This window comes from Saccopteryx bilineata, chromosome 3, assembly GCF_036850765.1.
Source record: "Saccopteryx bilineata isolate mSacBil1 chromosome 3, mSacBil1_pri_phased_curated, whole genome shotgun sequence".
Taxonomy (NCBI): domain Eukaryota; kingdom Metazoa; phylum Chordata; class Mammalia; order Chiroptera; family Emballonuridae; genus Saccopteryx; species Saccopteryx bilineata.
The window spans coordinates 124,380,137-124,391,730 of NC_089492.1; the positions used below are offsets into that span (position 1 = coordinate 124,380,137).

Here is an 11,594-nt window from a genome sequence, read left to right on the forward strand (position 1 = left end):
TTAGAATTGACACCTGAGGAAAGGAAGGAAAAATAAAAGGGTTGAATAGAGAGACAAGTGCTACAGTGCATTTTCAAAGGAGGATTCAGCTCACCCTACAGTGAGGTATGGAACCAGTATGACCCTTCAGAGTTAGAGGAGCAGGGTCTTTATGTCCTGTGTAGTAAAGAATTTAATCTTTTCCAGAAAAAATCTTGCCCGTGCCCTCAGCTCCTGGGATTTCATCTCTAAGCCTTGGAATGTCCTGCCTGATAAAAGTGTCTCTATTTACCAAAGGGCCTTAGGCCACTGCAGATAGTCTAACAATATGGTTTATGGTAGGTTCCATGGGTCATGAGGTATCAACTTGACCTCTAGAGGAGTTGGAGCTTGACATCAGCCATGTGGGAAGTCAATCATGTCTATGTGATGGAACCCTAAATAAAGATTATTGACACTAAGACTCAGGTGAGTGTACCTGGTTAGTAATACTCCAAATGTTTTGTCACACATTGTTGCTGGGGAAATCAATGCTGTCCACAATGCCACTGGGGAAGCTCCTTATGTGGAATTTTCCTGCATTCTGTCTTTGGATGTATTTAATTTGTATCCTTTCACTATAATAAACTATAAACATGAGCATAACAGCTTTCAGTCAGTTGTGTGAGTCTTTCTCGTGAGTTACTATAACTGAGGGTGGTCTTGAAGGCCTTAGAACTATGCATTTAGTGTGGGAAGTGAGGGTGGTCTTTGGAAGTCTGCATATCCCTACTTTGATCAGTCATTGGATATCAGATGTGTTGCCCCAGAAAGATGGTAACTTCGGGTGAGGTTTTCTTCTGCCAAGGCAAACCCAGTAGGGGGTTGGCAGCTGGGAGTTTTCTGTAAACACACACACAAACTGAGGAATGCAGCTCCTCAGTTTTGAAGAAGGTTGTGACAACTACATCACAGCACCTACCACAGTAGGACAGCTTTAGTCATCAAATGTACAGTGCTCAATTCATATTTCTTTGAAAGAGAAGATTCACATAGCTACTGAAGGGAAAGGGTATCTCTTGGAATGTAAGAAAAGTTGTATTGCTCTTTCTTTTTTTTTTTTTTTTTTTTTTTTTTTTGGAATACTAGTGATAGTATGCTTGGTTCGTGGAAAGAATCTGTGTTGTTGTGTGTCGATCCATGACTTTCTGCCACGGTTCTGAACAACTCACCTTGTGGAGTTAGTCATTCAATGCTGACTTATAACAATGGCCAAAGGCATTAGTATAATTAGCATCCGTAGCCAGCCCCTGGCTGGAACCCCCTCAGCAATGTCCACACACTGACATTAACAAGTTTTCTAAAATTTGAATTATACATAAAAGTCAGAAGCTAAAATAATTGTTATGTGGTACTTTGTTTATGAGGTGGACAATCTTCTTTGGAAATGATTTACCATATTTCCCCATGTATAAGACGTACTTTTTTCCCCCCTGAAAAATTTGGGATCTAAAAACTGGGTGTGTCTTATACATTGGTTGTAGATTTTTTTTTAACTTGCATTTCCTGCTTTTTTGCGCTTGTTCTTGCTCTCATTGTTGAAGACAGTGATTCATCATCAAATACAGGTGAAGACAAGCTAATGGATGGGAGTTTTGACACTGATGAGGAGTTGTATGATTTTTATGATGAATAAAACTTGAGTTCAATAACTTTATGTAATTTTTTTTTCAAATTTCGGGCCCCAAAATTAAGGTGCATCTTATACATGGGATCGTCATATATTATACATGGGGAAATACCGTACATCATGCTGAACAGGACCAAAGGAATAACCTGAAAACATGGACAGGTGTCAAGATTGCATTAACTTCATAAGAACACAGTTCTAACAGGAAATACCTATTAGCTGTAGTAAGTAATAACCAGCCAATACACACCCAATTCCAAGCCAGTTTTGTTAAGGCCTTCTGCTCTGGGTCTAGAGCCACTGATCAAAGTAAGCAGCAACTCTGAAAGCTCTAAGGGAGATCTCAAGAGGCCAGAAAATTGCCATTGGCCTTTCCTATCTTACCTCTACCTCCCTCCAAAGGTAGAATAACTTTCTCCTATCTAGAAAGCCTTGTTGTTGTTGTTTTATCAAATATCTCTAGATAGAGTTTTCACAAATTTCCTTGTAATTACTTCCTGTATTATTTAACCCTGAAATTTGAGTGAAAAAAAAATTAAGACATTCCCTTCTGTCATATTGCCAAGGAAAATAGATTTGAGTTATTCTGCTCCTGTCTGAATTGTTAGTGTTCAGTAAATATGCAGTTTTTCCTTCCCTTCCTCTTACCCCTTCAGTCATTTGGCAAACAGTCACATTAATAGTCTACTAACCCCAGCAAAGTAAATAGCCACTACTTTCACTGATGGCTCTCTTAAATCAAATGATTTATCATGGCTGCACAAAAGACCTGTGTTTCAACTCAGGAACCACAAAGGGATGGATCCACGCCAAAATTCAAATCCTTTTCCAGAAAGAGCTCTGGTAAAGAAAGGCCTTCCCCAAGAACAAATCCATTCATAACTCCTAAATAGAGTGAGTATTAAGTCCACAATTGAAGTATAGTCTTGTTTATCAAACTGAGTGCAAGAAAGTAATTTTTTTCCTAATTAAACAGTTAATCAATTACTTTTCCATCTTTCTTTATCATGACGGATGGATGCTTAGATATAAGATTTGGGATTTAATGCTCATCTTAAATTGTACTCTTTTATAGCATTAAAAGGTATTCTAGTCATCACTATAATTACTATATATGCAAAGTAGATTACAGTAATGCAACTTGTACTTGAATTTTAGAAGATAAAAGTGAAGAAACAAGAAATCTTAAGCCCTTTCAAACTCACTAACAGGCTATAGGATCATCTAGACCACTCACAAAAATTAGGGGATATTTTACCGCTTCATATTCATGTTGAAATATCCCCTAATTTTTGTGTGAACAGTATATCTTTCAGGTCTACAAACACTAGTACAGTAAACAGACAGGAAGGGCAGTAATGCAATCGGAGTGCTAAGCACCCTAACACTGAAGAGCAAAGGCTCATGAAAAGGAGGTAGCTTGTAGTCAGAAATATAGTACCAGAGCCCTGGCCGGTGGCTCCGTAGATAGAGCATTGTCCCAGAGACAGAGGTCAACAGTTCAATCCCAAAGGTGCTGACTCAACCCCGAGGTCACCTGTTAGAGCCCCAGTCAGGGCACGTATGAGAAGAAATCAATGAGTGCACAACTAAGTGGAACAACAAGTTGATGCTTCTCTCTCTCTCTCTGTCTTTCTCTTCTCTCTTTCTCTCTCTCTCCTCTTTCTTTTCTCTCAAAAATCAATGGAAGAAAAAAAAAAGAAACATAGCACTGTTTTTCTTACCCAGTATTTCCTGATTATCTGATATTCCCAGAGAAACTGGAAAGTCAAGTTTCATGTAAAATTTAATTATTGTTAAAACTCAAATATTCTGGGTGCCAAACAAAATTCTTCTGAATGCCAGATGGAGCTCATTCACCACCGCCGTGTGATCTCTCACTAGAAACAGATGAGATTCTGGGTAGGTAGAAAGTAGCTTAGTCAACACCCAAGATCCTTTTTGACTCTGCAAAATACTACTGCACAAAAAATCACCCCAAATGTAGTGGTACAAAACAAGGACTTTATTCTGCTCAGGATTTGGTGATCAGAAATCTGGATATGACTCAACAGGAATAGTCTACTTGCCTGCCATAGCACTGGGCTTCAGCTAGGAAGGGTCAAACTTCTGGGGTAACTGAATGACTGGGGCTGGAATCAGCTAGAGCTGCTTCAGTTGCGTGCCTAGCACCTGGACTGGGATGTCTCTAAGTCTGAGCTTAGCTGGAACCCTCGACTGTTGCTGCAAGACTTAAACATATGCCCACACCATGTGTTTTGGTCCTCCGCTTACCACAGTGGCATCTGGATGATAGGTTTCTTACTAGTGGTTCAGGATTCCAAGAGCAACTGTCCCAGCAAACAAGGTAGAAGTTCATGGCCTTCTGTGACCCAAATTCAAAAGTTAAATAGCATCGCTTTCTGTCAGTAGAAACAGTCACATGCCCACCCAGATTTAAAGGGAGGGGACATAGACTGAATCTCTCAATGTGAAAAAAGAAAGGATTTGCAGCCATTTCTTTTAAAACCACCACAGGTGGGGAAAGCTGTGTTTGAATCAGGATTCCAGTCCTAGCTCTACCTTTTTCAGAGTGGCACTGAGCAAATTATTTAACCTTGTTGATGTCCAATTTCCTTGTCAGGTTAGAAATGTGCGCAAAACCCAGGACACATTGTGAGTGCTCGGTGAATGGTAACTAGTATTTCCATTTTTATCTATTGTGGAGGAAGATGATAAGGCCTTTCTTAACTGGAGCTGCCTTCTGGTTTTATAGAACATATTCCAGAGTCAGTGACTGATCTGCCAGGCATTTTATTTCCTGAATACATACCCTGAGTACCCAAGTTGATCCAGAGGAGGGAATCTGCAAACAAATCATGATCTACCCAGGGGACAGCAAGGAATTCTCATACCAGTCTCATGATGATGCTCGCTCTGACATGCTCAAAATATGGAGGAAAAAAACAGCCTTCGAAAGTGGCTACCTGCTCTGGTGTCTTTAAAAATAAACCAATAATACGTAAATAAAAACTTTAAAAACAAACAAAAGCCAAAAACAAAAAGAGGAACACCAGCCTCTAGGTTTTAAAAGGAAACAGAGAGAGAGAGAGGCAGTAAAAAAAAACCTAGGAGGGCAAGGAAGGAGGGAAATGACTCAACAGTGCTTGCTGCCTTAAGGTGAAGGGGCTCTGAGAATCCGCTCGTGGGATAAACAGCGCAATGCCTCCGTGCAGCTGGGCAGTACTAATGAGCCCGGAAAGCCCACAGGACATAATACTTATTTGAAAATGATTTCATTTTCATTTTATTTCTGGTACAGCAAAGGATTTGAGTAGCACACGATAAGCCTTTCAACTACGTGTTTAATTCATCTAGGTGATCTGTGCACAGCAAGGAGATCTGAATCCCAGGGATTCCTAGTGAGAATGTCGTTAGATTAATACAGTTCTCACAGGCTTCTTGGATTGGGTTCTACTTAACATCGTTTCACAGACGGAGCCATGGAGGGACACCGACCACCAAAGGGCAGGCAGGCAGTAGCGAAACTTCCCTCTGCCGTGTCAGGTCTTCCTAGAACGCTTCGCGGGCGTTCCTGGCCAGACAGACTCCCACGCTGAACTACTCTGGGATCTTATATCTCTTACATTTGTAATGAAATAGTCATTTGTGTAATTATTTGTGATTATCAAGATCCCAGATCAGGCCCTGGCCGGTTGGCTCAGCGGTAGAGCGTCGGCCTAGTGTGCGGAGGACCCGGGTTCGATTCCCGGCCAGGGCACATAGGAGAAGTGCCCATTTGCTTCTCCACCCCTCCGCCGCGCGCTTTCCCTCTCTGTATCTCTCTTCCCCTCCCGCAGCCAAGGCTCCATTGGAGCAAAGATGGCCCGGGCGTTGGGGATGGCTCTGTGGCCTCTGCCCCAGGCGCTAGAGTGGCTCTGGTCGCAACATGGCGACCCCCAGGATGAGCAGAGCATCACCCCCTGGTGGGCAGAGCGTCGCCCCTGGTGGGCGTGCCGGGTGGATCCCGGTCGGGCGCATGCGGAGTCTGTCTGACTGTCTCTCCCTGTTTCTAGCTTAAGAAAAATGAAAAAAAAAAAAGATCCCAGATCAGAATATATAGATGACATATTATAGAATTGTACACTTGAAACTTAAATAATTTTATTAACCAATGTCACCCCAATAAATTCCATAAGAACATTTAAAAAATAAAATAAATTAAAAAGGTCCCAGACTAGAACGAAACTCCATGTAGTCAGAGATTACATCTTATTTAACTCCAGTGCGCAAAACAATGCCTCGCTCACACCAGGTGTTCACCACATTTTGGTGAATAAACAGTCTGCAATGCAGCATTGTTGGGACTGTTTGCAACTTGACATGAAAATGTATCTATTTATTTTTTTTTTACCAAATCAGGCTATAAAATAGTATATCAAATAAGTAATAGAGTGCAGTGGTTAAGAATGTTAGATGACTATCCACCCACCCATCTTTCCCAAAACCATTGTCAATAAATTTTGTGTTCATTTAAAAAAAAAGAAAAGAAATGTTAGATGAATGTAAGCAAGTTACTTACCCTCAAAGAGCATCAGTTCCTCATCTGTAAAAGAGGGACTAATAATAATCCCAATTATAAAGGACTGTTAGAAGGATTGGGTGAGAAAATTAATCCAATAAAATAATGTAAAGATGAAATAGTTTATTTTTAAAAATCTCAGCAAAGTCTCTGAGACTTGTAAGTGCATGGTAAACATTAACTATAGTGAAGACGGCAATCCTAGCTTACGAAGTTCTTTTCTATGTGTATATTTTATTAAAATCTAAAACTATTCATATAAAATTATTAATATGAATATGTTGGTAGGATTTTCAAATTTTTAATTTTTCTTTTTATGTCTTTCTCTATTTTCTAAACAATAAGACCAATTTAATTGGGAGGGGGGAAGATAATAACTTGGTTTTCTTCTGTAGCTCTACTGTCCAACCCTTTATTATAAAGCAGAATATTTTGGAGATGACTTGTCTGGAAAATGATTTCAGACTTATCTGAAGGAGGAAGAATAAATAAAAGTTTGAGATGGCTAAATGGATTAAAGTATCACCAGGTCACATTCCCTAAATTCTGTTGAAATGATGGAGGAAATGTGCCCACAAAAATAAATTTTACAAGAGCTGAAAAACCAAGAGAGTTGATACTAACATATCAGAACTTTGAGAATTTAGAACAGCGGTAGTCAACCTGATCCCTACCGCCCACTAGTGGGCGTTCCAGCTTTCATAGTGGGCGGTAGCGGAGCAACCAAAATATAAATAAAAAGATAGATTTAACTATAGTAAGTTGCTTTATAAAGATTTATTCTGCCAAACTTAGTGAAAATCTGACATAAGTACTTGGTAAGTAATTATTATTATATACTTTAAATTGCTGTAACTCTGCTTTATAAATTTTATAAAGTAAAGTTACTTTCCTACTTTATAAATCACCATTACTGGCCCTGGCCAGTTGGCTCAGTGGTAGAGCGTCGGCCTGACATGCAGAAGTCCTGGGTTCGATTCCTGGCCAGGGCACATAGGATAAGCGCCCATCTGCTTCTCCACCCCTCCCCCTCTCCTTCCTCTCTGTCTCTCTCTTCCCCTCCCGCAGCCAAGGCTCCATTGGAGCAAAGATGGCCCGGGCGCTGGGGATGGCTCCTTGGCCTCTGCCCCAGGCGCTAGAGTGGCTCTGGTCGCGACAAAGCGCGACCCTCTGGTGGGCAGAGCGTCGCCCCCTGGTGGGCGTGCCGGGTGGATTCCGGTCGGGCGCATGCGGGAGTCTGTCTGACTGTCTCTCCCCGTTTCCAGCTTCAGAGAAACAAAAAAGAAAAAAAAAGAAAAAAGAAAAATAAATAAATAAATAAATAAATAAATCACCATTACTGTGGAACTGGTGGGCGGTTAGAAATTTTTACCACTAACAAAGATAGAAAAGTGGGCGGTAGGTATAAAAAGGTTCACTACCCCTGCTCTAGAAAATCTGCAGTTCCACTAGGACAGATGAGAAGTCCTCCAGGACAGAGCTTGAGGACACTCCTAGCACCAGCAGCAGCAGGGAGTAATGAAGGGACAGGTGGTAGGTCTGGTCACTGATTTTAAAAGAACAGAAGAACTGTGCCCATGCCCCGTGGAGTGCCCAGTGCTGGCGTTTGCTCTGCAATATGGGAATTTTGACACAGGAGACTCTCAGAGAAGATACAGGGACTGAGATGAAGTAATTTCCTAAATAACTTTGGGCTGCCTCAGCAGAAGAAACAAACGGTCATCTAATGACAAACTACTGGTCATCCTTAAGGAAAGTGTAGCCCACCAGGACCCATCGCTGCTCTTCACTACAGAGCATCCATCAGCACCTCTGACCAGAGTAGAGGAAACAAGGATTTCCTCCTGCTCTAGGAAAACACAACTGAGAATCAGTTCTGTTCATTTACACACACTTATTTAAAAACATCTATTGCCAGAGGATTGTCAAAAGAAATCAATAGCCAAAGGAAGGAAGAAAAGAAAGGTGGAATGGAGGAAAGAGGTAATAAGGGAGGGAGAGAAAGAGGAAAAAAGAATAGTTTCAGGACATCTGATAGAATCACTGAACTCCAGAGATTAAGAGAGAATCCATAACAATTAATAGAGAAGGGAAGGAAAAAAAAAAACAGACCTACATTCAAAAGAACAAAGATCTCTGGGTGTAGGGCTTCTCTGATTCAGAGCAAAATAGAGAAATGTCTTTCCATTCTTATGAAATTCCCTGATGAACAAAAATTCCAGGTTCAACTGTCATATACGTATCAGAGCAAAATAAAGACATTTTCAGACACACAAGTACTCAGATGTTTTAAAACTCAGAAAACATTTCTGAGCAAAGTATATGAGTATATACAACATTAAAATGGACAATGAATCTAAGAAAGAGAAGAAGTTGTTTAAGAAAAGCCGTAGTGGGTAAAAATAAACCATGAGTATATGATTAATGCTAAATAAATTTAAATAGCATGGCATTAACCTTCAAGAATTTTTAAGGGAGAAGGGGAAGTCACACACTAGTTCTTAAGTGCTTGGCTTGGGGGTGGCACACATCACTTCCGTTTAGAGCCCATGGTCAGAGCTAGCTCCAAGCCACATCTAACTGCAAGGGGCCAAGAAGTCCAGCAGAGTGCATGAATACTACGCTAGGTGAATACGAAATGTCTGCACCCGAATGATTTTATCTTCTCAGTGGACTCTGTCTTTCAACAACATGCCGTATCCCTCTTTGACCTTATAATGGTTTTTATACCGGAGTTTATTTTTCTAGAAATTAATATTGACCCATCTGTCTTTTTTGGTCATAAGTTATCTGGTATAACTTTATGTATCCCTGCATTTATCTATCACTTTTTCTGTGTCACTTCATCTTGTGCCTCTTTGTAAACATCAAATAACTGGAATTTGTTCCCTATCTCAATGCCTCTCCCACTTTATAGCTTACTTCAATTTAACCACCTTTACTTTGATAACTGATATTTGATAACCAATTATAGTTCCCATTCCTGCTATCTCTTTTTCTTTTATTGTATGCTATCTGTGTATTTTTTTTTCTTCATCTTTTATTTTTTGCTGATTACAGACATTTCCTCTGTTTCTGTTTTTGCTCTGGTGGTTTGGAAATTACGTGTTCCATTTCCACTTTTCTCTAGTTTACATTTATGCTCATCATATGTGTTTAAAAATCCTTAATTAAAGGTTGAAAATAATTTGTATATATAAGCTCTTTTGGAACAAGGCAAGGTGCTTATCATGCTTCCACTTCACTCTTTTCCTTTGCCTCCTCTGTCAAAAGTATTTGAAATCCTTTGTTGTTTTTTATTTGTTTGTTTTTGTATTGTTGGGTTTTTTTGTGACAGAGACAGAGAGAGTCAGAGCGAGGGACAGATAGTAATAGACAGACAGGAAGGGAGAGAGATGAGAGCATCAATTCTTCATTGAAGCACCTTAGTTGTTCATTGATTGCTTTCCATATGTGTCTTGACCGGGGGGCTCCAGCAGACTGAGTGACCCCTTGCTCGAGCCAGCGACCTTGGGCTCAAGCTGGTGAAACTTGCTCAAACCAGATGAGTCCATGCTCAAGCTGGCAAGCTAGGGGATCTTGAACCTGGGTCCTCCACGGCCCAGTCCAACATTCTATCCACTGCGCCACTGCCTGGTCAGGCAAAAAGTATTTAAAATTCTTGAGAGCAAGGAGGGTTGCAGACAGGAGCACCGGGCACCATGGGCCCAGCCTCGCCACCTCAGTATGATGACCAATGCAGTTAAGACAGTGTACACAGCGCAGCCCCATCTAGCACTGAGCGGCATCTCCCACCCCCACATCTAAGAGTTTATTACCTGTTAAGCCCAAAGAATTCAATGTTTCCAGAATTTTTCATTCAGGAGTTTCAGAGAATGATCTTATAAAAATTATCAAACTGAACTGAGAGACTAGACAGATGAAAGCTGCAGGTACTGCTATCAAGAGGAATGTGAGAGTCCTGGCTGCCTGATTGGGTGGGTCAGTGGAAAAAGCATCATCCCAGCTCAACAAGGTCACAGGTTCAATCCCCAGTCAAGGCACAAAGGAGAAGCAATCAATGAGTGCACAACTAAGTGAAACAACTAGTTGATGCCTTTCTCTCTCCCTCTTTCTCTCTCTCTCTCTCAAGCAATGGAAAATTTAAAAAAAAAAAAAAAAGGAATATCAAGAAGAGCTACAAACCATAGAGTAAGCAGAAGTCAGAGGAATTGTTCAGGGATAAGAACCAGCTCTCAGAGGCCATAAACAAGAATTGGAGGACTTGCCTCAAAAGGTGGATCTGCCAGAGAAGTTTTGGGACTACTGTTTGGCAATTTGGGAGAGCAAGGGACTCACCCAGTCAGGGACACCCTGGTGTCACAGCAAGACTCCAACCCGGATCACAGGGACTCGATGTTGCTGTTTGAAACTCTGCAAGATGAACTGAAGCTTTTTAACAACATCTGAAAAGCAGATGGAGGAGCTACCAGCCTTAAAAGTAAAGCTGAAGACGAAAGAAAAGAAAGCTTTGTTCCTAGAACAGCAGACCTTAGGTAACAGCCAAGTAAATGATTTTACAGCAACTATTAGAAGCAAGTGGCCACCTTGATAACATTATACTGAGTGAAATAAGCAAATAAGAAAAAAACTAAGAACTATATGATTCCATACATAGGTGGGACATAAAAATGAGACTCAGGGACATGGACAAGAGTGTGGGGGTTATGGGGGGGAGGAGCACAAAAAAATAGATAGAAGGTGACAGAAGACTATATGACTTTGGGTGATGGGTATGCAACATAAATCAAATGTCAAAATAACCTGGAGATGTTTTCTCTGAACCTGTGTACCCTGATTGATCAATATCACCCCATTAAAATTTAATAAATAAATAAATAAATAAATAAATAAAAAGCAAGTGGCCAGCGGGCTGGCTCCCTCTTGGGATTAACTCTCAGAGGAAGCCACTAAGGACAGCTGCTTCTTAGCCATGATCTTCTAGGACTCAGCTGTAGTAGGATTAAAGGCAGTTCATGTTGGAATGGTGGTTCCTCCTTAAAGAAAGTGTCCCCAAGCTTCATATTGGTCACCTCTCTGAACCGCATATGTATATAACAGAGGTCTGTAAGAGGGGGGGGCCTGGAAGCTTGGACCAACTCCTAAGCAGCAAAGCAACACCCCGTTAGAATAGGGGACTATCCCAGCCACAGCGAGAGGATCCAACAGGTACATTCAGATGTGCGGAAGAAACCCGAATTGTCCAGTGGAGTGCGGGTGCTCCACCGGAAACATCACTGGGAGCCGTGCAGCCCCCATCTAACTGGGGCACACACTGTCCCGTCCCAGCTGGGCTATCTACCTCATTGTAAATTATAAACTTAAAAGTTACTTGAAATGGCTTAA

At 41.1% G+C, this 11,594-nt stretch overlaps 1 pseudogene; it reads left to right on the top strand.

The window, feature by feature from the left end:
* LOC136329856 (small kinetochore-associated protein-like) overlaps positions 1-10,800 on the top strand; it is a 61,539-nt pseudogene extending 50,739 nt beyond the window's left edge.
* The last annotated feature ends 794 nt before the right edge of the window (positions 10,801-11,594 follow it).